Source organism: Coenobita brevimanus, chromosome 24 (assembly GCF_032717465.1).
Source record: "Coenobita brevimanus isolate Jiangsu-jjx chromosome 24, ASM3271746v2, whole genome shotgun sequence".
NCBI classification, from domain to species: domain Eukaryota; kingdom Metazoa; phylum Arthropoda; class Malacostraca; order Decapoda; family Coenobitidae; genus Coenobita; species Coenobita brevimanus.
Genome location: NC_136977.1, coordinates 54602162 through 54629833, shown reverse-complemented (window position 1 = coordinate 54629833; position 27672 = coordinate 54602162).

Genomic DNA, 27672 nt, shown 5'->3' with positions numbered 1-27672 from the left:
AAAACTGTTTCAATTTACATTACAGTACTGCTGCAAATAGCGAAATTTAACATAAAAAAGAAAAAAATGAAATGAGAATCTTTGGGGATTCCTTGCTACTTACGAGTGGGCATAACAGGCATCATAGAAAATGGTACTCTCAGCTAATTTAATTGATATTAAATAACCAGAATCTCTTGTTAACATCTTATTACGATTGTTCATGAATTAAACACATTTCTTTCATGCCAGGACAGTATAGTTTTGCTCAAGCGAGTAGCATGATGTTATTGTGAAAAAAAAAAAAAAAAATGTCTTTTCGCACTTTTCAAATATTTCCTGATATTCACAAAGTTTATTTTTTTGCTCATGATTTTAAACGTTATATGTGCTCGTCCACTCATCCACTCATCAAAATTTACATATTGTTCAAGCTGACCCACGAATGTGGTAAGTGTTAAGAATAAGATGGCCCCCGGTTAGACGAGGAGGTGTTTAGGGAACTGTTTATTTTTGTGTATGTTGCGATTTTCAGAGTCTTTTGAGGAACTGAGATTAAAAGACTCTTCAGTATCCCCTGCTCATCGTATGGTAAGTGCAGACCCTGGAAGTAATTATTTCTTCCACAAATGACTAGAAATCTCAGCGTTCATTGAAACTCTTAGGCCTAACCAGCTTTTAAAAATCCTTTCATTTGCCCTGAACTCCGTATCAGAATGCTTTTAATTCTCATTTATATCTGCTTAACTTCACTCTTGCCATTCTATTTCTTTTTTCCTCGACACATCTGTCACTGAATTCATGGTTGTGTTTTGATTTTCATTGATGCTGTGCTTTGGTAGCCTCAGAACGCCCAAAGTAGTTTTTTTTTTTGCGTTGGGGTTTATATGAAATTCGATGAGACCTGGTTATGAGATAGTGAGTTTCCATGGTTATTAGTCAAGTTAGCCCCCATCTGACTACACTTTGCCATCAGCTGAACTGAAAGGGATAATGGAACTTCGTCATGTGAAAATAAACATTATAACATTTTCAGTTTACTCCCATTTAATCTAGTTTTGTCAAACCTAATATTTTCTGTAGGTTTCAGTGATTTACTTGTTTGTTGTTTTTTAATTTCATCACTATCATGGTTAGGCTTTGTTAATATTTCATTGTTGCCATGCCTGTAATTGTTTAATCCGTGTGTTTATAATTAATAGTAATATTATCAAACCTATCATTTTTAGTAGTGTTGATAAGCATTTTACAATATATTCAAACATTGTTATGCTTTTAATCCCTTATTCCAGTATGCCATGATTACTAGGCTATACGCTTTTGACCTTAACTTGGTCCAGATTATCGTTCTTTTGCACCTTATTTTACGAAGTTCAGTGAAAGATAAAGACTACAAGGTGGCACAACCTTTCCGCAGCACTTTTTAGTGACCAGCATCATTTGCGTTGATCATCTACAACAACTTGGCATTAAAAATGGAGAGATGACAATTGAAAGTGTCCTTTTTGATAAGAATAGTGCAAATTGCAATTGTAAGGTAAAAGAAAAAATCTTATCGGTTTTCATGTAATAATGATTAGAATTATGTTTTTCCTTAATCGAAATATAATTAAAAGTATATACTGTATAAATCATCTCATATGTTTTATTAACCTCTCTCTCAGCTATTTATTTTTTAATATGGCTGGTTAATATTCTTCTGCGTGTTATTTATACAATATGGCGATATTAGAAGGATTTACATATAAAAAAATTAACTCGCTATGGAAAAAGTGTTATTAGGGAGCATCCTTAGTCAGCGAGAATACTGGCCCAAGATTCGACTTCAGTTTGGCATAAAATAAGCTGTCCGTCTTGAATGCTGAGCTGTAGCAAGAGGTTAACACTGGAATATGGCACAATACTATTTTTTTTTTTTTTTTTTTACTCTAACTTGGCCAAAAATTTCTCTCTCTCCAACTTGAATGCTGAATTGTAACAAGAAATTAACACTTGGATTATACCAGTTATGAAGTGTTATGGAAGGCTGTAGAGCTACAGTATTGTCTTTTTCTGTCGCTGAGCTACGTGAAATAAGTTGCACAAGAAAAAAAAAAATCTTGGCCAAGTTAAGGTAAAAACACTACAGTATAGTTACGAATTGCTATGGAAAGGCAGGAGAACCATAGTGGTAGTATTATACTGTATTGCCAGAACTACATGAAGTACGCTTCAAAAGGGCTAGAATTTCCACCAAGTTTGAGTAAATGAATGATAAAACTCATTATCACCGTGGGGAAAAAAAAAAACATTCATTTTGATGGTGCGTTTGTTGCGTGCATCTGATCATGAAGGATCTGTTCCTGTAGGCCTGTAGGGTATCAGAGAATATTTTCTGTACTGTACTGGAGAGAGAGAGAGAGAGAAAAAAAAAGTAAATATTCCTTTCTTCACAAACGCCGAAGAAGTAATGCATATTCCTTTCCTCACAAACGCCGGAGAAGTAATATATACATACATACCATATATATATATATATATATATATATATATATATATATATATTATCTCATCAGCCGTTTGAGTGTCCACTGCAGGACCGCCCTATCCCGACCGAAGTGGGGACGATACAGCCAATGTATCTCTACCAAGTAGCTTAGGCTGTCTAGTAGAGATTGTATGTAGGGTGAGAAGTGCTTGTAAGTGTAACTGTAGTGTTGGAGTGGCTTTGGATGTGTGTGTAGTCTGTGAACCAAGTGTAATCGGCCCGAGCAAGCTGACTGGGTGTAAGCATACTTTACAGTATGCGACACTGGTTCAACCACAGCACCCTTTGTGTCCGCCAATGCAGTACATGGCCTGAAGAACGCTTCCAAAGTTTATTACCCTGGCGGGGCGCGAACCCTCGTCCTTCAGTGTACGAACACGCACACTTTACCACTGTACCGCAGAGGCTCAATATATATATATATATATATATATATATATATATATATATATATATATATAAAATTACCGTATTGTTTCTTTTACGGTTAGGAACAGTACATAGCTTTGTGCACATAATCTGGCCCACAATAACAAGGGCCACATTTCCCATTTTGCTGAAACCGTGAAACATTCCACTTTACGTCTGTTCAGGTTACTTAACGCACGCACGTGCGTGGACACGTTGCATGTGTGTGTGTGTGTATGTGTGTGTGTGTGTGTGTGTGTGTGTGTGTGTGTGTGTGTGTGTGTGTGTGTGTGTGTGTGTGTGTGTGTGTGTGTGTGTACACGTACTGTAGAGTGCATGTAGAGTGTGCGTTATGAAGGTGCACTACAAACACAATATCAGAGTTTGTCACAGTTATCAAACCATAGGATCTGTTAATAAGAAGATGTACTCCATAATGCTCAGTTTGCATACCTTCGTTAGATAGAAGACTGTACAATAAAGATGGCACTGTTTTATGCCATCACTGAAACCGTTGATGTCGCGCATCTCACGGGATGACTGCACATTTTTTCCGCCAGACTGAGTGCAACTTTTAATGTGTAATTTTACTGGGTATAAATGACGCTTTGAGATCACACAGACACAGAATTTTATGATCCAGTGTAATATCTTGAGTTCAAGAAAATCGTCAGAAAACAAGAATAAGTGAATGAATAAATAAATAAAGTATTAGATTTGTAAATGAATAAGGAAATACAGCTGTAAATGCGTTATCGTAATAAAGTGGTACACAACTGATTTGCGAGCATTTAACTTTGATTTAATTTGACCGGATCGATGTTTTCCCCGTATGTTTCGGTGTGCGGTAATTCAGATTTAAGTTTAGTAATTAAAATGTTATTTGTTCATCTGGACATGAAGCAGCTGGACTACAGTTTGAAATTTTCCTTTTGCGCCTAAACATCGCTTTTAGGTGACAGGGAGGGAGATGAATTCTTATATGCTCGAAAATTAAGGAAGCTTCCTAACACCTTTTCCTTACCAGTTTATTTATGTATGCAGCTCATTAATAATTCCTTATTTGTTTTTTATGCCTTCTATGTTGATGTTTAAAAGATAAAAACAACATAAACGAGAGCAGTAAGGTGAAGTATGGAAAATAAATCAGCAAGGAGCTTCCAGAACCAACGAGAATACGGATCAATTAAGGGCTTTTCCCAATTTCGTCAGCTCCACAACATAAAGCCGTCCCTCTCCACCACAGATATTGTACTTGAGTGGTTGATATATATATATATATATATATATATATATATATATATATATATATATATATATATATGTAAATGACCTTAACGATACGTATCATCTACGAGCGGTGATTGTTTCCCTCACAACTCATTTACTTATCACACGCGCACATCGTGAATAAAAATGAGACGAATTCATGGTTGTTCATACTCTACCTCTTTCTCCTCAGTCACCAACTCACCATGGATAGCCTATAAAAATAAATAAGTATCCAGTAAAAACTCAGCCATACCCATTACTTTTTTGCAACTCACCTCATTTAAAAAGTTAGGCTACTAACATCTTGCAAGAAATAACACATCGGACTGTTGATAAATTAATGTTTGAAAGAATAGCAAATTCATGCAGCTTGAACTGATTTAGGTTACATGAGTCTTATATGAAGTTGCTTCCAAGGCTCTTATTCCTTATCACTTATTCTTTACCGATTTATATTTGGATATAGTTGGCTTATATCGTTTTGTACGCTACTTATGCACGGTATGGTGAAGATGAAATGATTTGAGTAACACAGAAGAGGACGGCGAGGTGTAATAAGCAAAATAACTCGCCTAGGAAGAGGTGTTGGGGAACTTCCTAAACTAATGAGAATACGGTACCAACTGAGTCACCTGTAATGTGTGTTTGTTTGTTTGTTTGTTTTTTTGCTTTTCCTCTCTTCATTAAAAAAAAAAAAAGTATATTATTGGCCTCTAGCCTGTTCCATCTTCTCCCAGCATCTTGACGGTTTCTACAGGGATTAACAAAACCAGCAGTGTACCTTCCTATCATTCTCGGCAACCATGGGCTCGAGTTTTCGTCGTTTAAGGAGTCTCCCTAGCATCTCCTCCTCAGCGATGTGTTTTTGGATCCGGAGGGTTATATAATTCAGCACTTTATTTGTGCAGAGTTTGGTGATAGCAGAATGATTTAAGTAAAACGATAGTAACGTAGCCATAGTAAGCAAAATAGATTCCTTAGGAAGAGGTGTTAGGGAGCTTCCTTAACCGGCGAGAATGTGGACCCTGGACACATTTGTGACACATTCAGGGACAAACACTGTGTATGTGGCTGCCTCTGTGGGGGTGAAAAAAAAAAAAAAAAAAAAAAAAGACAGGTGCCTGGATCTCTCTCTCTCTCTCTCTCTAACTAACTAACTAACGACTGAACAAATTCCTACCAACCTTAGTCAGTAGCCAAGACCACTGTTCTGTTCCTTTGTCCGAATCACCGCCCTGTGCTGTTCAATGTAGTTACATTAAGGAATTAATTTTTCCTCATAACCTTTAGTTCTTGCAGGCTTTCCAGAATTATATCAAATGGTACTTGAGGGTGAAAAATGACAGTTACCGCATATATTTACTTTGTTTATTATTTACAAAAAAGACTACCATTATCACATCAGCATCATCATCAGCATCATCACCATGACCATTTCTCCCACCCAGAGACATTGAAGTGTTCAGTTAAGACCAGAGATAAATGCAAGTAGAATATTGACGTTCTTCCTATTAGCACAATACAGGCTGTAGGCTAAAGTATGGTGTTGCATGATGGAAGCGTAGTGAGTCTGTGAGACCATCTGCTTAAATTTTTATACATATAATATATAATGTACTCTCGTACTTGCACGTATTATGCATAAAACACTACCCACAAGCATATATAGCGTGGTGCGTTACTATAAGAAGTGAATGCATACGGTATTTATTCAAAATTTTTCACGTTAAAGCAAGTAATATATACAAGAGTACATATTACAGTAACCGGTTATTAAGTCAAGTAAGTTATCATTTTAATACGAGATATAAAGCACAAGTACCGTGCCTTACCACACTGACAAATAACTTTAAAAGCAAGGTGAAGCGCTGAGGGTGTAACGCCCGCGCTGTACAATTAAATTAATGCCCCGTCCACACGATCACTGGCTGCCTGTGGTGTGGGAGCATGGTAGTGAAAAAAATGTGGAAAATTATGATGTAGGTGTAGTGCATTGAAACACCTTCCTGGTTTCTGATCTGCTGTACAATATATAGCGTACTACTTCACCATGCCCCGAAACTAATGAGCAGCATGCTGGGACACGACATATGCACACTGATCATGTAGAAAGACTTTAAGGCTGAGCATCTACCCCTTCCTTGTGCCCTTGACCTCAGACTGATTGCTCTCGAAATCGAATTATTTAATCCTTGCCCGACCCTCTACCCATCGTCCAAGTTTGGTTCAGATAAGATCTAAAATGTTTTAGTTGACTTTACCTCGTGGCCTTGATATTTGACGTTTTATTCTTATAGTAAAATAAACTCATCATCGTCAAACCCTAAACTCTTCCATTCAGTATGATCTAGTTCGAATAAAATCTGTTTGAGTTAAAGAGCCGAACCTCCGATGTTGCTACACTGACCTTTACCCCTGGACAATTCATCTGAAAATTGAATCACTTCACCATATCCTCTCCATCAACCCGTCCACAAAGTTTGGTCACTGGATCAAAACGGTTTGAGTTGGCCTTTCCCTTGATCTATTATCCGCGACCTTCATCGGCCAAAAATTAATCACCCCTTCCTTTGATTGTCCTGACTCATTATGTCAAATATGGTGCAGTTCCATCAAATACATATATATTTTCATTATCTTGGGAACAGACAAACCGACAAGAAGACAGACAAGCCAAACAATACCACCTCGCGCTTTCGCGATTGGGTGTTATAAACACTGCGCAACAGCTGTAGCTAATGAATATAAATTTAAATGGTGAGAATTTGTCTTTGGACGTAGAGGTCGCAGCATTACAGTTTTACATTCGAAGACATTAACCCCTTCAATAACGGAGTATCTTTTATCTTGCTTCCACCAGACGACTTGTCAGACTGAAGGAGTCTGTTATTATTTTCTTTATAATTTTGTCAGTTTCCACAGAAGGTTCAGGAGGGTGGAATCCATGCATTATAAAAGAGTGAAGCACAAGTGGAAGATGATAATTGCTAATATATGTTAAACGAGACAGCAGCATCACGTACGAGATGTACAGCCATGAGCGAAAGTTCACCGATACATCTCTCCCGGCTTTGGCAATGGAGGTGCTGCAAGAACTATATATTTATATGTGTTGGCAATACGAAGCAGATACGGTAATAACTATATGAGAAGGAAAAATGCTCTCTGTCGTTTGGGGAGGAATGAGAAGTATGGAAGGCAGGACACGATGCTTGCTGGGAACTGTCGGCGAACTTTCACTCATTACCTTTCTGGAGAGCCCATCCTCGCCTCTCGCAGCTACAGAGCCCCGGTGCCGAACAACACATTTATAAAGAGCAGCACCACGAAGCAGATAAGTAAGAAATACTTACAAAACAGGTTGCACATCTTTGCTTCCTTGGTTATTTTCCCTTTTTCAAGACTCTTTCCCTTTCCCGTGTTCTTAAAGCGCAGGGCGTTCACTAAGGCATTGGCGATGACCACGGCAAAGCACATAACTATGAGAACAGCGTACCAGACGTCGAGCAGCTTGTAGTAGGGAGTCTTCACGTAGGAGTCGGTGGCCTGAGCGAAGAGTCCTGCCAACACTAGCATTGACGTGAGCGACACCATGATCCTCTCGTTGAAATCCTTGATGGGGAAGAAGAGTGTGGCGTAGGATATGACAAACATGAGGGCGCTGGGGGCGAAGCTGTTGAGCAGGTGGTAATCGAACAGGCCTGAGAGATGTAGCGTCAGGATTATAAACTCGTCCTGCTTGGTGAGGGTTACGTTCCCGAGCTGGTAGTCAAGTAGGTCGTGGTCTCCTTTGTACCTGAGTTCCTCTTCCTCATCCACTGTCGTCCACTCCAGATCTTCGTGATCCTTAATAATTTGGAAGGAGGCATTGCACTGGTAACTCCCAAACGGATAGCGATATACTTTGAACTGGCAGGGAATGCTAATGCTGAAGTACGTTTCCATGGACACATTTACGCTGTTTGGCTTCGTAAACATACCTGTGGTGGAAAATCTTTATTTACGATCTGTGAAATCACTATAAATTGCGCTCATTTAGATTCCCGTGCTGTGTTCCCAAACAAATAAAGCAACACAGAGCCGTGTTTTGTAGAAAGAAAAATGTGTCATGGATATTTTAATAAATGATGAATATGTTACTAAAATTGCTTTAGTCTCAGTCATGTTAACTGACCCTCCTTCTTTTACGATGAAAAAGGCGATCAAAATGATATTGCCCATGTAAAAACTACAAAGTAATCATATAGAAAGTGACACCACGTTCTACCGAAAGTATGTTTATTAAATACCTCTTACTGTCATATATATATATATATATATATATATATATATATATATATATATATATATATATATATATATATATATTTACTGGAGGAATTAGAGATAGCTTTTCTTAACTTTCGCAGTGCAAGAGATTTTACCCAAGTTAATTAAAATTGTGTAATAAGCAAAAATAAACTATGCCAACATAGTACCGAAAGGCTTATGGTAATTTAGGCTGCACACACACACAACATATATAAATAAATATATATATATATATATATATATATATATATATATATAAATAAATATATATATATATATATATGCAGAAACTTTACTTCACCGTGAAGATATGTATGCAAAATAACCACAGGAGAAATGAAAAGGGCAACAGTGAGTACTTTCTTATAGCATATTACATCTTCAGAGTGAGACCACTCTGACGATGTAATATACGAAAGTACTCACTGTCGCTCCTTTCATTTCTCCTGTGGTTATTTTGTTTATATATATATATATATATATATATATATATATATATATATATATATATATATATATATATATATATATATAATAACCTGTTTTTACATTTCAGATATTAATATGGATAACTTACCCATAAACGGATCTGATAACTTTTGTTCTTCTTCCAGTTTCTTCTTCCAGAATATGTAACAGAACTTATGATAGTAATGTATTTCCAGCAATGGCCCGTTCTCGTAACCAGCAAAAGCCGCGATTTCAGGAGTCCAAATATTCTCGCAGGGGAAGGCAGTCACTTTCATTTTTGTATCAACGAATGTCAGGCGGTCGTCTTGCCATTCTAATACTAATTTCATCTGGACCCTGGCAACTGCTTCTGTTGTTGTTATTTTGAAAATACTGAGAATCGCTGCTCTATAATACAAGTGACCCTGTCCCTGTCCATAGTAGGGATGCTGATCTGAGTCATAGTTTGCTATCTTATGTACAGATCGCTGATGACAGTCCTGTTCGTCACTGCCGTCAGCAGAGTCCTGGTGATTGTTGCAGCGCTGGTTCCTAAGTAGGCAGATACCATCATGTGAAGCGAACTGTAGAATGTTGCAGTAAGCAAGTGTGAGTGTAGTGTTGCGGTTGGAGGACTTCCACAGGCGGCGACCTACAGGCCACCTACCTTGCTCCAGTCGCCACCATCGCCGGTGAAGGTTTGACTGCAGCATCCACACGTTGTCCTGTTGACTGATGTTACACGTCTCTTCTCCTTGGAAGTAGAAGCTTCCATCACCGAGTGTCTTCATATAGTAGTGCCTGTCAAAATCCTCAATTGCACCATAAAGTGTATAGCGAAGGGAGGTGGGGATCCAGCACACAGAACAGTCCAGCTCACTAAGACATGGCTGCCGTCCCACCGTTCCATTCCCCAGCAGTGCTGGGCATGTTGTGGATAGTCCCTGGCCGGTGTGTTCTCCACTCACCCAGGATACTAACGGCTCCCCCGCGTCACAGGCGAGGACTGATCCCGATAACACTGACGTCAAATCATTCTCAGTGGGAAAGCGCCCACCTAAACCTTTACAGAGTTTAAGAAATCCATTATGTCCATGTTCACCTTTCAGTATCACAGTGTGGGGTAACCGATGGCATAATTCCTCTTCAGTATTTGTAATAAATCCTGGACCAAATATTTCCCAGGATGAATCTATAGATATGTCTGATCCTGCCGCGGTGAGATTATAGCAGTCAGAGTCTATGGCACGTGAAGCATTGACTCCTAACTGTATTGATATAGCGGCAACAAACCCAGTGAATGAGGTGGCTTTTGGCAGTACTCTGTTAACTCCCAGGCACAGTACTGTTCCCGTTACGTTACTATCCAAGTCATCAATCTCGCCCACCGTTAAAAACACTCCCTGTAGCGATGCCCACACCTGAAAAAATAACATCATCATCATCATCATCATCATTATTATGCTGACTTTTCCCACTGATTCCTGCTTTGGAAGGATTCTGAAAACAAGAAGAGGAAAGTAGAGAAGGTGAAGGACTACCAAAAAGCTTCCAGTGCACAGGACCGCACGTCTATCCACTCATTTTTCAGGCCTTCGAGATTCTAAGCTCCACCTCATAGGTCAAACTAGTCACGAAAATTGCCCTTCATATTGCCTGTGAAGTAATTCCGTCAGGTTAGAAGAAAAAGTGGAATTCTTGTCATGCACATCTCTATACATACTTCATCTGTCCCTTTCAGTCTTTCATGATTTCTTATTTTTCTTCAGATTCGAATCTTTGCATACGGTATCTACACATTTACCCACATCCTCCTTATATCTTCTTTTTTGTCTTCCATGTTGCCTTCAGTCTACAGTTTCACTCAAATGTACCCTTTTCACCTCTCTGTTGACATCCATTCTTTCTATGTGACCATACCGTTTAAGCATACACTCTTCCACCCTTTAATAAGTTTCTTTACGTCACATTTGTTACGAGTCTGTACATTTCTATCGAACTTATGTAACCCATCACACTTACACTCATTAATGATCCCATTTTAACTACCAGTTTTTACTTTTATACTCCTAACATTCCAGTCTCACAGCTGTATGTTAATGTGGGCATTCATACTCCTCTTGTAGTCTTTGTACTCATATCTCGAGTCCATATCCGGTGCTGGAGAGGGACGCTTTCAAGTGGTGGCACCGATATAACCTGGTGGGTCAACTGCCTGGTTCTACACACGTCCCCTAACTACTTCTCTATTCCCCCAAAGGAGGAGGATGGACTGCAGAAGGGCAAGTTAAGCCTGTTGTCCACTGGGTTTACATTTCAGATAAAGTTGGGACTACTACTACTACTACTACATATAAGCACCAGCCTCTGTACATCCTTGTGCCACTCTGCTCACCACTTTCACACAGTCATCTCTCCCTATTATCTCTGCACCTACCTGTTTAAACTCCACCTCTTATAGTCTCTCTCCTTTAACCAGCACACTGTGAGTCACCTCCTTTCTCAGTAACCATCGCTTTGCTGTTGTCTCCGAGTAATTAGATCAAAAAAAAAAAAAAAAAAAAAAAAAAAAATCGACCCAAGTACTATGTCGGGAGGTCGGTTTGAGAATCATTGCTGTACAGAAATTAGCTGGTGTCGTACATAGCGCATAGTGAAGTGTGTGTGTGTGTGTGTGTGTGTGTGTGAGAGAGAGAGAGAGAGAAATAATGTGTGTGTGTGTGTGTGTGTGTGTGAGAGAGAGAGAGAGAGAGAAATACTGTGTGTGTGTGTGTGTGTGTGTGTGTGTGTGTGTGTGTGTGTGTGTGTGTGTGTCTTGCCTGGTGAGTGGTGTTGGTGGTGGTGGGGTGCAGGCCAACACACAGTGGGTTCCAGGTATCGGCCTCCAAAGACTCATTGAAGGTGTACCTCCGGCCGCCCGCCCACACCCACACACGTAACCCATCCAGACCTGCAACACGAGCCCTTAAGCACTTCACTCCAATGCCTTATTTATATTTTTTACCTCCATTTTATTCAGCTTGGGGTAGATATCTTTTAGTGACAGGGTTCATGAAAGCTATATCTGACTTCCCCTGCTTGAAATTCCTCTCTTAAGCTGAATATAGTCGCCTAGAGATAAAAAGAATGAAATAAGAATTACGTCGTTAGAGTGAAAGGGTTAAGTGTATGAATGCAAATACGGACGTGATACATGGACACCAATCTTAGTGTTCAGTAACAGTGGGGTTACTAATGTTCTCTCTCTCTCTCTCTTTCTCTCTCTCTCTCTCTCTCTCTCTCTCTCTCTCGGTCATTCCCTACCTGCCACAATGGAGGTGTCGTTAGCTGCGAGTGCGATGATGGTGGTGTGGTTGAAGGGCTGTGGGGCCAGGGGACGCACCAGCACGCACACGGAGATGGGTTCTTCCGCCAGGCTGGTCGCGTTGGCCATGAGGCGAGTGACGTTGGTTGGGGGAAGACACATGCAGGCGCGGTGGTCCTCCAGGGCTGCTACCGACACGCATTCTCCTAACAAACAGCGGGTCTCTGGTTTGATTATTACCTCCGCCAACGATGTGAGTGGAGAGGAGTGGGCAGGATGGACTGGAATGTTGGTGGGAGGTGGATCATGCCGGAGGAGCTGGAATGTTGGTGGGAGGTGGGGCGTGCCGGAGGAAATATATATTGTGAAGATGAGTGTTGTGGGTAGGCTGGTGAGGTGCAAGGTAAGATTAGCCAGCAATAATGGGTGGGAAGGGTAGAAGGAGTGAATGAGGTGGATGGAAAGGAGTGGACGGAGTAGGCTAAGATGGTGGTGGGTCATGGGATAGGGTGAGACGATTACACCTTAGACAGATGGACGTTATGTGAGGGGCGGTGTTGGCGGGTAAATGCCTCTTGCAAGTTCGATGTGGAGGTGGAAAAAAAGTGGGGGGGGGGGTGATTGGAGAGGGGTGAGTGGGATGGTGGTGCGGTAAGGCGAGTCATGCAGATCTTGTGTTGTTGGGTGGGCGGGAGAGGGGGTAGGGAAAGGGTAGGGAATTTGAAGAAGGGTGGGCAGGATGGGTGAGTACATGCGAAATACTGTATAGGTAACAGGAGGCGAGGTTGTCATTTGGGAAATAATAATTTCTACTAAGGTTTTACCAACGTGTGTGAGAAAAGGATACGAAAGATGAAGGAGGATGGTGGTGCGGTGGGACAGGGTGGAGGGTAATGCATCATGTTTAAAGTATAAAATGCAATACTCATAGTGAATGAATATAAGTTAATGAATATAGTGAACTGACCTGATGGCGGCAGCAGGATTATGAAGAGGGCCAGGACAAGCCAGCAGGACCTGATACCACCCAGCAAGCCTTGTGACTTCCCCTTCATAGCGCTGTGTCCCCACCCACCTGAGATAGCGTGTCCAGATAAGAGAATGGTACTTAATATACAAACTGGAGACTCCGCTATTATGCGCGTATAACTACCGTAGTATTGATCACATAACATCATAAAGGCAGCCGGTAGCAACAAACATTAGACACATACAGATCATATTTCCACGGCTTCCACGCAATTGATAGTTTTCTGATATTTTAAACCGGAAGATTTTACGTAGGAGAGCGGGAAAAGGGTAACATTACCAGACATTAATCTGACTGACCTATTCTGTTTGCCTTGTGCTAAGTTAGGGTAGGGCTTGGCTGAACTTTATAGGTTATTTAATCACAACTTAAGCTTAGGAGAGTTTATAAGTACGGCCGTAGAGCTTTTAATCTAATTATGCTTCAGTGTGGGTATAGCAACTGTGGATCAGACAAGAATTACAACAGACATGCATCCGATATCAGGAAAATCTTGTGTGGTTATCATCTACCATTCTCACGAGATTGTTCGTGTTGGTTTCCAGCATACATATGACTGTATTGTCTTTTATTAGTTGTAAAAAAAAATGACAGAGAAGTATGAAATAATGGTAATTCAAAGAGACTGTACAGTACTCATTAGCTTCACCGATATTCATAACTGTACACGTAAGAGTTTGCAAGAGCCACTAAATAAGTGACCAAGAACTTCAGTCCATCTTACAACGGACAAAACTTGGCGTCACTTTGTAGCCAACTCTCCTGTGTCCCATCAAGAATATACAGGGTGGCACGTAAGCAGCGTCCCGCTAGAAACTCATATGGCAATATCTTGTGTGTTACGGGGACGGCCCAGTCGGCTCATATGGGCGTGGTTCTGGTAATGGGTGTAGGAAATGAGTAAATGATGCAGGGTAGGTGATGATGACACTGACAGAATCGTCCACACAACACAGGAGAAATCCCCCGGCGGAGTGGAAGTGGAGCGTTTTATGTGGACCACCCTGTACAGTAGGGGAGTATAGCCTGTGCTCAACCTTTCTTTGTGCTTACCTCTGTCGATGGTACTGGCAGGGGTGAGGTGGTGTTACTGGCGAGGGTGAGGTGGTGGTACTGGTAAGGGTGAGGTGTTTATATCCTTCTGGCGAGGGTGAGGTGGTGATACTGGGCAGGTTGAGGTGTTGCTATCCTACTGTCAAGGATGAGAAGGTGCTGGCAAGAGCGGTGCTGGTGAGGGTGTCCACGCCTCTGTAACAGCCACCTCACGCGAACGTCCAGAACGATGAGGTCACACGTCTGATGCCACACCCTCATTGCATAAGCTACCTGGCCACACTCTGCGTTTGTTTATTTATACGCATTATCATCTTCATTACCGCCATCATCATTGTCATTCTTCTTTTTCCCCTCCTCATCCTTTCTTTTTCTCCTCCTCCTCCTCCTCCTTCTCATCATCATCATCATCATCATCACCATCATCATCTAGGGCAGTTCTTAATCTCTTATTGCCCACCTCCTTTGCATTCTCACACAACACCTTCCCTCATACAACACTCCTGTTTATTATCGCCCGCCTTTACAAGACAGAGCGGTAATGTTTTTGCCCACCTCGGTGTGTGTGTGTGTGTGTGTGTGTGTGTGTGTGTGTGTGTGTGTGTGTGTGTGTGAGAGAGAGAGAGAGAGAGAGAGAGTGTCTGTTCCAATAGTATCTCATGAACGGCTTGACCTATCAACATGAAACCTTCAGGGTATCAAGATATGGCCAAAATCTTGGCAGAGTTCGAAAATGGGCTCAGGGTCACGGTCAAGGTCACCAAAATAGCGGCCAAAGGTCAACTAATTTTTGTCGCTCACCTTCAGCACCATTATATCTCATGAACGGCTTGAGCTATCAACATGAAACCTTAAGGGTATCAAGATATGGCCAAAATCTTGGACTTGGCTAACAGCATATTCTGGTGGGCGATTAGCATTCGGCTCCGGAATGCTTTTCTTTCATTATTATTATTATTATTATTATTATTATTATTATTATTATTATTATCACTCTCATCGTAAATGCCGGGACCAACTGCTTAGCCCCGGGCTCCTACGCTCCTCATGGGGCAATGTAGGATTGGATGATGGATGGATGGATGGATGGATTATTATCACCTGTCCATAGCAAGGCAGAGCGATATTGTTTTTGCCAGCGTGTGTGTGTGTGTGTGTGTGTGTGTGTGTGTGTGTGTGTGTGTGTGTGTGTGTGTGTGTGTTCCCAACATATCTCGAAAAGCTGTGGACGAATTTTCATCAAACCTTCTGGAAATAGTATGTGGATGTGCAGCAGCCTAATACTTTTGATGTGGAATTGATCAGTGACTACCGAGTGCCAGCCGCCATATGTTTTTTATTATGGACTGGCTTTTTGCGAAGGGCGGTGACTGAATTCCGTAGAGTTCTGCGAATTTTCTTGACTTTATTTTGCAGGTTATTTGTATCCTTATCCAGCGACATATTTTGGCGGGCGATTAGCATTCGGCCCCCGAATGCTTTTGTTTCATTATTATTATTATTATTCATCCATCATCCAATCCTACATTGCCCCAAGAGGAGCGTAGGAGCCCAGGGCTAGGCAGTTGGTCTCGACATTTAAGATGAGAGTGACCAGCCTCATTCATTCCTGAGTGGCATTACATGAGCAATCAACCCCAACCATCCCTTGGATATAAACCTTCACCGGCTCAATCCGACTGGAGCGTAATAGTTACCCACTAAACCACCAGGTGCCAATTATATATATATATATATATATATATATATATATATATATATATATATATATATATATATATGTATTGTTACGGAACAGAGAAAACTGTCCCGCAAAGTTCCAGGTTCAAAACAAAAGAGTTAGGTAAAATTACAAGTTAAAGTTTAATGCTCAAACTAACAACTAAACATTCAGGACTCATAAGGATAATGTAATGGCAAAAACAGGTTAAATATATGGTTAACTGCAATAGCCTCTATTAACACGAAATTAGCAAGTGTAAATTTATCTAAGTCAGCCCTGATAAAATGAGAAAACCGGATAATGCTCAGTGAATGCAAGATATATTATTACAGATACAAAATATTATCAATAATGGCTGACAAAACACATGAATCACAAAAACCTCACTAGGCCTACGAATTAACACCTTATACTATACAGTACAAGAAAAAATGTAACAACAGTTATACTCAAATTACACAGCTGCTAGATGGTTGGAGACTTCCTGAGCACTCACAAAAATAATAACAACTGTACAGGGGAGGACAGAGATGTGAACAAAATGAGGAGTAGATCTAAGTGGCAATTAATGTAGAGACTGAGCTCATTATATAGGGGCCGGCAGAGCTTGATACAACTTGTAAGAAGGACGCGCAAATGAAGCCATAGGGGACAAAGAGTTGACAATCCTGCTCTGAACAACAGAAAAAACGACTTACTCTACTATAAGGGTAGAAGGGGGGGAGTGAGGTAGAACACGCTCGTGATCAAACATGCAGCATACTGTACGTTAGAATTACACAAAGGATGATGAAATCATAGGCTATGTAACACCTCCTCACAAAAAAAAAAAAGAAATTTACAAAGGAAATTTCTTATTACTCTAAAACAATCTGTCTAAAGTCTAGATAAGCAATCTGCAATAACATTTTCTTTCCCCTTGACATGTTGTATGTCTAATGAATACTTCTGAAGAAGTAGACTCCATCTTGTCAATCTCTGATTTCTATCTTTAAACTTACTAAGGAATTTCAGTGGATTATGATCGGTATAAATGACTATGGGGTCAAAACCAGAACACAAATAAAATGAAAAATGCTGTAAACCCAAAATCAAGGCCAAAAGCTCTTTCTCAATAGTTGAGTTGTTCTTTTGAGTTGGAGTGAACTTCTTACTGTAATAAGATACAGGGTGTTCAATACCCTGATCATCCTCTTGCAGCAAAACAGCCCCAGCTCCTGTATCACTTGCGTCAACAGCCATCTTAAAATGCTTAGCAAAATTTGGAGTAGCGAGCACTGGCTGACTTAATAGGATAGCTTTAAGTTTGCTGAAAGAGGATTCACGGTCATCGGTCCAGACAAATTTAACTCCCTTTTTCAGTAGGTCTGTAAGTGGTGATACAAGAATTGAAAAGTTAAGAACAAATCTCCGGTAATAACCTACCATTCCCAAAAATCTTTGTAGCTCTTTCCTACTTTTAGGTCTGGGAAGATCACTTATAACCTGAACCTTAGCTGCTGGTGGTGCAGCGTGTCCATCACCAATTACGTACCCAAGGTACTGAACTTTAGCTTGACCAGACTCACACTTTGATAAATTAGCTACAAGATTAGCCTGAACCAAACGCTCAAGAAATTTACTGACATGGCATAGGTGATCTTTCCAGTTGTCACTGAAGATTAATACATCATCAATATAAACAACACACCCTGCCAAACCCTCTGTTACAACATTCATGAGTTTCTGAAAAGTGGCTGGTGCATTCTTCATACCATATGGCATTACAGAACATGAAAAAGTCTTTCCTAGTGTTACAAAACATGAGATCTCCCTAGCACATTCAGTCATAGGTACTTGCCAGTATCCCTTTAACAAATCAAACTTACTTATGTACCTAGCCTTTCCGATCTTGTCTATGCAATCTTCCACGTGAGGGAGAGGGTAAGTGTCTGTTTTGGTTATCTGATTAACACGTCTGTAGTCGATGCAAAGCCACTGTGACCCACCTGGCTTAGGGACTAGAGTGACAGGAGAACTCCACCCGCTCTGACAGGGCTCAATCATCTTGTGGTCCAACAGGTAACCAAGCTCCTTCTGGATGAGAGGAACTTTCACTGGGTTCACACGGTAAGGAGGCAGTTTAATTGGCTTTGCGTCTCGAACATCGACATCATGCATCAACACAGTGGTTCTTCCTGGAGTGGCATGGAACACTTGCGGGTACTCCTGCAGTAATGCCGAAAACTCCTGCCTTTCCTCGGGAGATAGATGAGAAAGCTTAGTCGGGAGATCATTCATGATATCAGGATTCTTCCCCAAACTATCACTCAGGCTCATGCTGCATGGGAGAACTTCACTTGCAGACTCGGGTGGAACAGCTACAGTGCAGACTTGGTTATTTTCGTCCCGCCTGTGATATAACTTTAGCATGTTGATGTGACAAAGTTGCTTGTTCTTTCTACGATCTGGTGTGGCGATGACATAGTTGACATCATTGAGTTTCTTCTTCACGAAATAAGGACCACTAAACTTGGCTTAAAGAGGTTGCCCATGCACCGGTAGCAGAATCAAAACCTGATCTCCTGGCTGAAAGTGGCGTAACCTGGACTTCTTATCATACCAAGTCTTCATCTTCTCCTGAGCAGCTCCTAAATTCTCTCTCGCCAGCTGTAAAGCAGTGGATAGCTGTTCTTTGAACTTCATCACATACTCCAGCAAGTTGACGTCATCTTCCTCCGACAGCCAGCATTCCTTGAGTAACTTAAGGGGTCCTCTTACTTCATGGCCAAACAGTAGTTCAAAGGGTGAGAAGCCCAGTGATTCATTTGGAGATTCCCTTGCGGCAAATACAACGAATGGAAGACCTTTATCCCAGTCTTTCTGATGTTCCAAACAGTATTTCCTGAGCATCAATTTGAGTGTTTGATGATATCTCTCCAACGCTCCTTGAGTCTGGGGATGGTAAGCTGAAGACGTGATCTGGGTGATGCCTAACTCTTTCAGAGACTGCTTGAAAACATTTGACATGAAATTACTTCCCCGATCTGACTGTACCTCCTTGGGCAGACCAAACTTTGTGAAGAATCCTAGCATTTCCTTAACCACGTTCTTTGCTGAGATATTTCTAAGTGGAATGGCTTCAGGATAACGAGTAGCCATATCAATCAGGGTCAACACATAAGAAAATCCTGAAGAAGTCTTAGGAAGAGGGCCCACAATATCCACCAACACACGGGTGAATGGCTCCTCAGAAGGAGGAATGGGAACTAGAGGTGCAACCTTTTCGGTCTGATTACACTTCCCCACAACTTGACAGGTGTGACAAGACTTACAATACCAGGAAACATCCCTGAAGATACCTAGCCAGTAGAAGTGTTTCAAAATGCGTGCCACAGTCTTCCTCACTCCAAGGTGTCCTGCCAAACTGGAATCATGAGCCACTCTAATGATATCCTGCCTACAAACACGAGGGATGACAACTTGATGTACAACCTCCCATTCACAGTCGGCTGATGCTGTTGGGGGTCTCCACTTCCTCATAAGTGCTCCTGACTTTATATAATAACAAGTAGAAGCACCAGTTGACTCTTCCTCACTGCAAGCAGAGTTAGCTAGACCTTTCAACTCAGGGTCAGCAACCTGCAACTCAACCAACTCTTGACGAGACAAATTATCAACACTACGGGATACTGCCTCATCTGGTGAGTGGTTCAAATTAGCAAGAAAAGTGTCAGCTAGGATAACACCATCATCATCATTATCCTCTAAGTCACCAGTAACTTTAGACTTAGCCCTAGTGACAGCACGTGCAGAGAACACATCAGGGACATCACAATCTTGGGCCGCAGCCACTGGCTCACTAGACAACTGAGGAGCTGGACACACTTGACTTCCACCAATATCATTTCCAAGTAAGAAAGTTACACCTGACATTGGGAGTGTCTCAACCAACCCAACCATAACGGAACCATTAACAAAACCAGACTCTAAATTCACTCTGCACAGAGGGACAGAGAAGTAATTATTCCCTACACCTTGTAAGATTACAGTTTCATCAGAGGAATCAACATTAGAGCCTAGAACACTGGTCAGCATAAGGGATTGGCAAGCACCTGTATCACGATATATTTTAACTGATTTCCTGTCATTACTGTCCAGAGGACTGACAAAACCATCAGACAGGAAATTAGCACATGAACTCTTGAGAGTGTCACCGACGTTACTGCTTAAAAGAGCAGGTTCAGTTAACTCAGTTAAAGAATTCTGGGAACTCTCAAGGGTGGACACTAGACCAATTGACTGAATATTTAAAGACTCCTCTTTGTTCACATCACGCTGTCTCCTGAAACATTTCTCCGTAGTATGACCAAGCTTACTACATTAAGTACATTTACTTTTCTGAAATCTAGAGGTGGAGCTGGTATTTAGTTCCTGAGAAACATCATCTTTATTCTCTTTCCTGTTACCTGTACTCTGAGTAGAGGCAACATACTTACTCTCAGCTTTCCTTTTTTCTCTAGAATATCTCTTGTGAGCGAGAACATATTCATCAGCTAAAACTGCAGCATCAGACAAATTATCTATTCTGTTCTCATCAAGATATAGGCTTACATCTTTATTAATACACCTTTTGAAGTCCTCCAGCAAAATCATCTGCTTAAATTTGTCAAAATCAGAATCCACATTCTTAGAATTTAACCACTGCTCTAACAGATCTTCTTTGATTTTTGCATACTCAACATGGGATTGCTTATCTTGCTTATAAGTTGTCCTAAATTTTACTCAATAGGCTTCAGGAACAAGCTCATAGGCCTTAAGAATCAAGCTCTTAACTACATCATAATTATCAGATTGATCCTGAGGCAAAGATGCATAAGTTACTTGAGCTTTACCGGTGAGAACAGTTTGAAGGAGTACTGGCCAATAGTCTTTGGGCCAATTAAAACCTGTAGCTACCCTCTCAAACAACTGAAAATACTTTGTTAAATCAGATTCATTAAAAGGAGGGACAAATTTAACATTTTTAGCCACATCAAAATCATCAGAGCTAGATGATCCAGTTCCACCTTGTTTCATGTGATACTCATGGTCTGCCTGAATCCTAGCAAGTTCAATTTGTGCCTCCTGAATACGAGCCTGAGACTCAGCCTCCTTAGCCTGAGACTCAGCCTCCTTAGCACGTGCCTGAAACTCAGTCTCCTTAACACGAGCCTCCTGCAGAGCTAGCTGTAACTTAGCTATTTCAATCTGCGTTTGCTCATTTGGAGGAGTTACATTAAACAAGCTTTCATTAATCATGTCAACAATTTGATCTTTAGAATGATGAGAGCGAACAGCAATTCCCAATTGTTGAGCAACAAGCTTAAATTCATTCTTCGTTCTGTTTTCTACATCACACACTGTTTGCACATTTGACAAAAAATCTTTGGCTTCATCAAGTGTAGTAATAGTAGACATCATGAATAAATCAGTCACAAAATATCAAGCAATATTCTTATGATAATATCCTGAATATCCTGATAAGAGGTCGCCAAATTTATGTTACGGAACAGAGAAAACTGTCCCGCAAAGTTCCAGGTTCAAAACAAAAGAGTTAGGTAAAATTACAAGTTAAAGTTTAATGCTCAAACTAAAAACTAAACATTCAGGACTCATAAGGATAATGTAATGGCAAAAAACAGGTTAAATATATGGTTAACTGCAATAGCCTCTATTGAACGAAATTAGCAAGTGTAAATTTATCTAAATCAGCCCTGATAAAATGAGAAAACCGGATAATGCTCAGTGAATGCAAGATATATTATTACAGATACAAAATATTATCAGTAATGGCTGACACTTAAAACACATGAATCACAAAAACCTCACTAGGCCTACGAATTAACACCTTATACCATACAGTACAAGAAAAAATGTAACAACAGTTATACTCAAATTACACAGCTGCTAGATGGTTGGAGACTTCCTGAGCACTCACAAAAATAATAACAACTGTACAGGGGAGGACAGAGATGTGAACAAAATGAGGAGTAGATCTAAGTGACAATTAATGTAGAGACTGAGCTCATTATATAGGGGCCAGCAGAGCTTGATACAACTTGTAAGAAGGACGCGCAAATGAAGCCATAGGGGACAAAGAATTGACAATCCTGCTTTGAACAACAGAAAGAACGACTTACTCTACTATAAGGGTAGAAGGGGGGAGTGAGGTAGAACACGCTCGTGATCAACCATGCAGCATACTGTACGTTAGAATTACACAAAGGATGATGAAATCATAGGCTATGTAACAATATATATATATATATATATATATATATATATATATATATATATATATATATATATATATATATAAATTATTATTATTGTAGCAACTGTGGTTCAGTGGTTAGAGCGCTCCGCTCTGACCGAAGGGTCGGAGGATCGAATCCACCCAAGGGTCATTGGTAGACAGGAAGGGCATCCGGTCAAAATGCTACACGCTCCAGTGCAAAAGTCCTCTACCCAGGGGCAACGCCTTAGTCCTTCGGGGATACCTGGCGTAAAACCTTTTTTTTTTTTCAATTATTATTATTATTATTATTATTATTATTATTATTGTTGTTGTTGTTGTTTTTGTTGTTGCTGTTGTTGTCGCAGTTCATACAAGGCAGTATTGATGTAAAGACAGACCAGTGACATTTTCTATTGTAGTTTTATTAGTCTATATGCAGTTTTTTTTTTTTTTTTTTTTTTTTTTTATAGCAAACCAAAATGTCGAAATGCGTACAGTACCAGTGAGACAGTGGACATTAGCCTTCGATCCCTCCCCCTTACTACTGTTTTTGTGTAGTTTGTTTTTGCTTTTATTTTTTAGGATTTAGTCTAGGACAGGTATTTGTTTGCCAGGTTTGTATATATGCAAGGATACTTAAATTAGGTTTTCTGTGTGCTTCAGAGTAAAAAAAGTACTGTATAATTATATAAACCATGAACATTTTCTTTTTGTTCTGCCACTGTCGTTATTCATTCATTCCTCATTAGCATTACTTAATGGGATAACTCAATTTTAAGCTTTCTCTTGATTAAAAAGGACGTTTTGGCTCATGACCTTGGCTTATATGCCAGTTGTTCTTAGTCAAATTTTATCCAACAAAATGATGTACCGTATATTACGTGAACATACAGCCGGCAGGACTCGTCGGTAATACTTATAAAACATTACAGTCAGCTGTTGTGCAGCCTAAAGCTACGAACAGTGCGAGGTATTACAAGAAAGACCCTACGTTTCAAGATTTTTTTCTTTTTTTGTTTGACACTTCATACATTTGGTGATATGTGGGTGAGCACCTGTCACACACCGTTCTCCACACCTGTACTGTTCCGTTATGTTGGTTTCATCCCATCTCTTGCATTTCTCTCCGATTACTGCTTCGCGTACCTGTACTGATCATCTCCCTGACCTCCCGTTAAGTGCTACTGATCTGCGAGATCCGGCTTGTCCTTTGTTTCTTTTATGCACAATATCGTTATCGTCAGCGTATATAGCTTACCTTACTGTCATACCATAATTAATCGTATCATCATGTAAGGACCTTATTTTCCTTTCGTATCATCATCATCATTTTCATCACAGTCTTTGCCATGATATAGAGGGCGGCATACATTTCGTTTTTAATATGCCGTATTATATATATATATATATATATATATATATATATATATATATATATATATATATATATATATATATATATATATGTAATCATCATCACCATGACACTGTGAAGGTTTTTGCTGAGAGTTTCATGACAGTATTTGCCTGTGGTGAAATTCAGACGAGGGTCATGGTATCTAAATCTAATATAGGCCTATTAAGGTGGTGGGTGGGTGAGGCTAACCTTTGCTGGACCCAGTAAAAACGATATATATATATATATATATATATATATATATATATATATATATATATAAAATGTGTGTGTGTGTGTGTGTGTGTGTGTGTGTGTGTGTGTGTGTGTGTGTGTGTGTAAACACAGCAGTGGCATATGTTGGCTGGTCCTTTAACTGTTCCCGCTACATTTTCTCATAATTTCTATTGGATACAGAAGGTAAATACCGCCAAAGTGTTATGCAGACACGAAAAGCTCATGTCTTTTCCTCAGCACACACACACACACACACACACAGTTATGCTTACATGCATAACCTATCCTGATTAGTTTCGACAGCTAAGTTTTTCAGGCCGGGCCCAATACCAACTACAGTGAAGCAGTAGCCAGACACTCAGTTGTCTGGTATCACTGTGAGGGAGGGGAGAGGTTAAGGGAGGAGGAAGGCTGGGGGAGCTGATAGTTCCCACCCCTCCCTCTTCCACATCCCCATCCTCCTCACACAGTTACCAGACAGATGAATGTTGGCTACTGATTCGCTACCACTTGTCTCACAATTTACTATTTCGAAGTGGTGAGCGAGTGTATAACGCGGAACTTTCCCCGGGTGTACATGTGTGTGAGGCTTGAAACACACAAGTCGTATATTTCATGTCATTACAACAAGAATCACTTAACAGAACTCTGTAAATCCAGATAGATACAGCAAGATTTAAAAAAATATGGCTGTCTTTTTAATAACTATTTTACATGCATTAAAAAGTTGTTTTTCCCTCATGGTATATATTATTGTTAGTGGGTAAAAAAAAAAAAAAAAGTTAACCTCTTCAATCCCATGCCATATTTCTTCCTATTATTTCTCCTGTCTCCAGGCGATTTATTCAAGTTACGACAGACTTTTCGAACTGGAGGGGTTAGTTACAGCCATCGCCTACCATTTCGCTATACTCCTTTCACCTTAACCTGGCCCAGATTTTCGTTCTGTTGTACCTTATTTCACGTTAAGTCACTGCAGGAAAAAGACAATACTTCGGCTCTACATTCTCTCCAAAGCACATCTTCGTGACTGTCATCATATTTTAGCGTTAATCTATTTTCACAACCCAGCATTCAAGTTGGCGAGATGGCAACTTTAGGCCAGATTTGAGTACAAAGAATACAGTAGAATCCTCGGAAATAATAATAATGACAATAACAACAAAAATAATAATAATAATAATAATCTCTCTATCTATCTATTTGTTGCCAGACGCCTCAATCCCGTTTGGGGTGGCCACAAACAAATCGCCTCCAAGTCGCCCTGTCCCCCGCCATTTCACTGCCCTGCTCCCAACTCACACCCCCCTCTCTCATATACCTCTCCACCCCATCCTTCCATCTCATCCTCGGCCTCCCCCTCCCTCTTCCCCCATCCATCTCACTCACATACACTCTCTTCGTCAGTCTTTCACCCTCCATCCTCTCCACATGGCCAAACCACCTCAGTGTGTTCCTCATAACGCTTCCTATCACATCCACATCAACACCACAACGCTCCTTTATATCCTCATTCGTCAGCCTGTCTCTCCATGTGACTCCACAGGCTCCTCTTAAATAACTCATTTCCACTGCTCTCACTCTTGACTTGTGTCCTTCCAACAACGTCCAAGCTTCACTTCCGTACGTTAGAGTTGGTATCACAATACTGTCATGTCGTAACTTTTTCACTTCCATGCTCACTTCCCTGTTTCTTATCACTGCTTTCAAAGAACCAGCAACCTTTCTTCCCTGCTGTACCCTTTCAAGCACTTCACCCTCCAAACCTCCATCCTAACTCATCACACTACCCAAGTACTTAAACGTACTCACATTTTCCAATTCCTCACCATCCAACATCGCTGTACATTCACTAACTTCACCTCTCTCAAAGACCATCACTTTAACTCTTCCCTACAGTACATTCACCTTTAGATTCCGTTTCTTACACACTCTCCCAAACTCATCCACCAAGCCTTGCAGCTCCCATTCGTCTTCACTCAACAACACAGTATCATCTGCAAACAACAGTACAGGGAGTTTCCAAACACTATCCTCTCTCACCAGGGCCACTCCAACATCCACTACCCTACCTTGTACCTCTTTTATTACCCCATCCATGTACAGATTGAACAACCATGGAGAAATGACACATCCCTGTTTCAATCCAACTTTCAAAGAGAAAAATTCACTTAGTTCACCATCCACACGCACTGCAGCCTTCGCACCATCGTACATACTCTTCACAGCATTCAACAATTTCCCCTCTTCTCCATATATTCTTAACACTTTCCACAATCCTTGTCTATCCACCCTGTCATAATAATAATAATAATAATGATAATAATAATAATAATAATAATAATAATAATAATAATAACGATAATAATAATAATAACAACAACAACAACAACAATAACAATAATAATAATAATAATAATAATAATAATAATAATCGTCTGAAGGCAGGAATAAAAAACAACAAAAACATGTCATCAGACTGAGGGGGTTAGTTTTCAATTCACGTTTTAGCGTACTTTGGATTCACCCCAGGAACGTAGACATTTAGATATAGGACAAGTGTAGATAGTTTGGAAATATCTACACACTGCTGGAGAAAAACTGCTGTGGGGTAGAGTGGTGTGTGAGAGAGTGCTGGAGAAAGCAGAATAAATGATAAGGCATAAAAGGCTACGAGTGGTTATGTTGACTATAAATATAAGCTGAGTATCCCCCTGGGGGTAGGGGGGTTTTCAAGAATACTCCCCCACTATCCCTGCTTGTCGTAAAAGGCGACTAAAAGGGTTGGCGGAGGGTTAGTGCCCCTCCCCGGAAAACAACTAACTAAAAAAACAAACAAGAAGCCTCGGACAAGGACTGACCAAACGATGACGACCCAGGACCGGACAAAGGACTTGGTAATGAGTACATGGAATGTAAGAGGAGCGAATGATGAGGTGAAAGAGAGAGAGATTGTCCAGGTGCTTGAGGGTGCGAAAGTGGATGTATGTGGAATAACAAACAAAATGGAGAGGAGAAAGTGTGAGAGAATGGGAGTATGGATGCGGTATATGTGCAGGAGTAGGTGAGAATGAGAGGGCAAAGGAAGGAGTATGTATAGTTGTGAGTAAAAGATGGAAGAGGAGCATAAGACAGTATGGATCAGTTGGGTCAAGGATTGTGTGGGTAAAGTTGAAAGTTGGAATACAAATGTGGGCGATTGTGTGTGTGTATGCACCAACGCAAGATCGTGCTAGAAGAGTGAGAGAAGAGTTCTGGGCAAATGTGGAAGTGTGCATGGAAAAGTTTGGAAGGAATGAGAGAGTGTTTTTGATTGGTGATATGAATGGTAAAGTTGGGAATGTGAAGGTGGATGGAATAGTTGGTGAGTGGGGTGTGCCTGCTGAGATAGATGAGAATGGGAGTGCGTTAGTGGACATTTGTGCTGGGAGGGGGTTGGTGATAGCCAATACCCTCTTCAGGCATAAAATGATCCACAGGTATACATGGCGAGTGATGAGAAGGGTGGGTGGTGAACTGAATGAAAGGAAGGCAATGATTGATTATGTGTGTGTGGATGAAAGAATGCGAAGATGTGTAAAGGATGCAAGAGTGTATAGAGGTTGGGGGAGTGGACTTTCTGACCACTACTTGGTGGTGGCCAGAATTAGAATGCAAGTAAGATGGAGGAATAGAAGAAGGGAAAGACGAGAGGAAGGAGTAGTTGCAAGGAGAGTGGAAAGG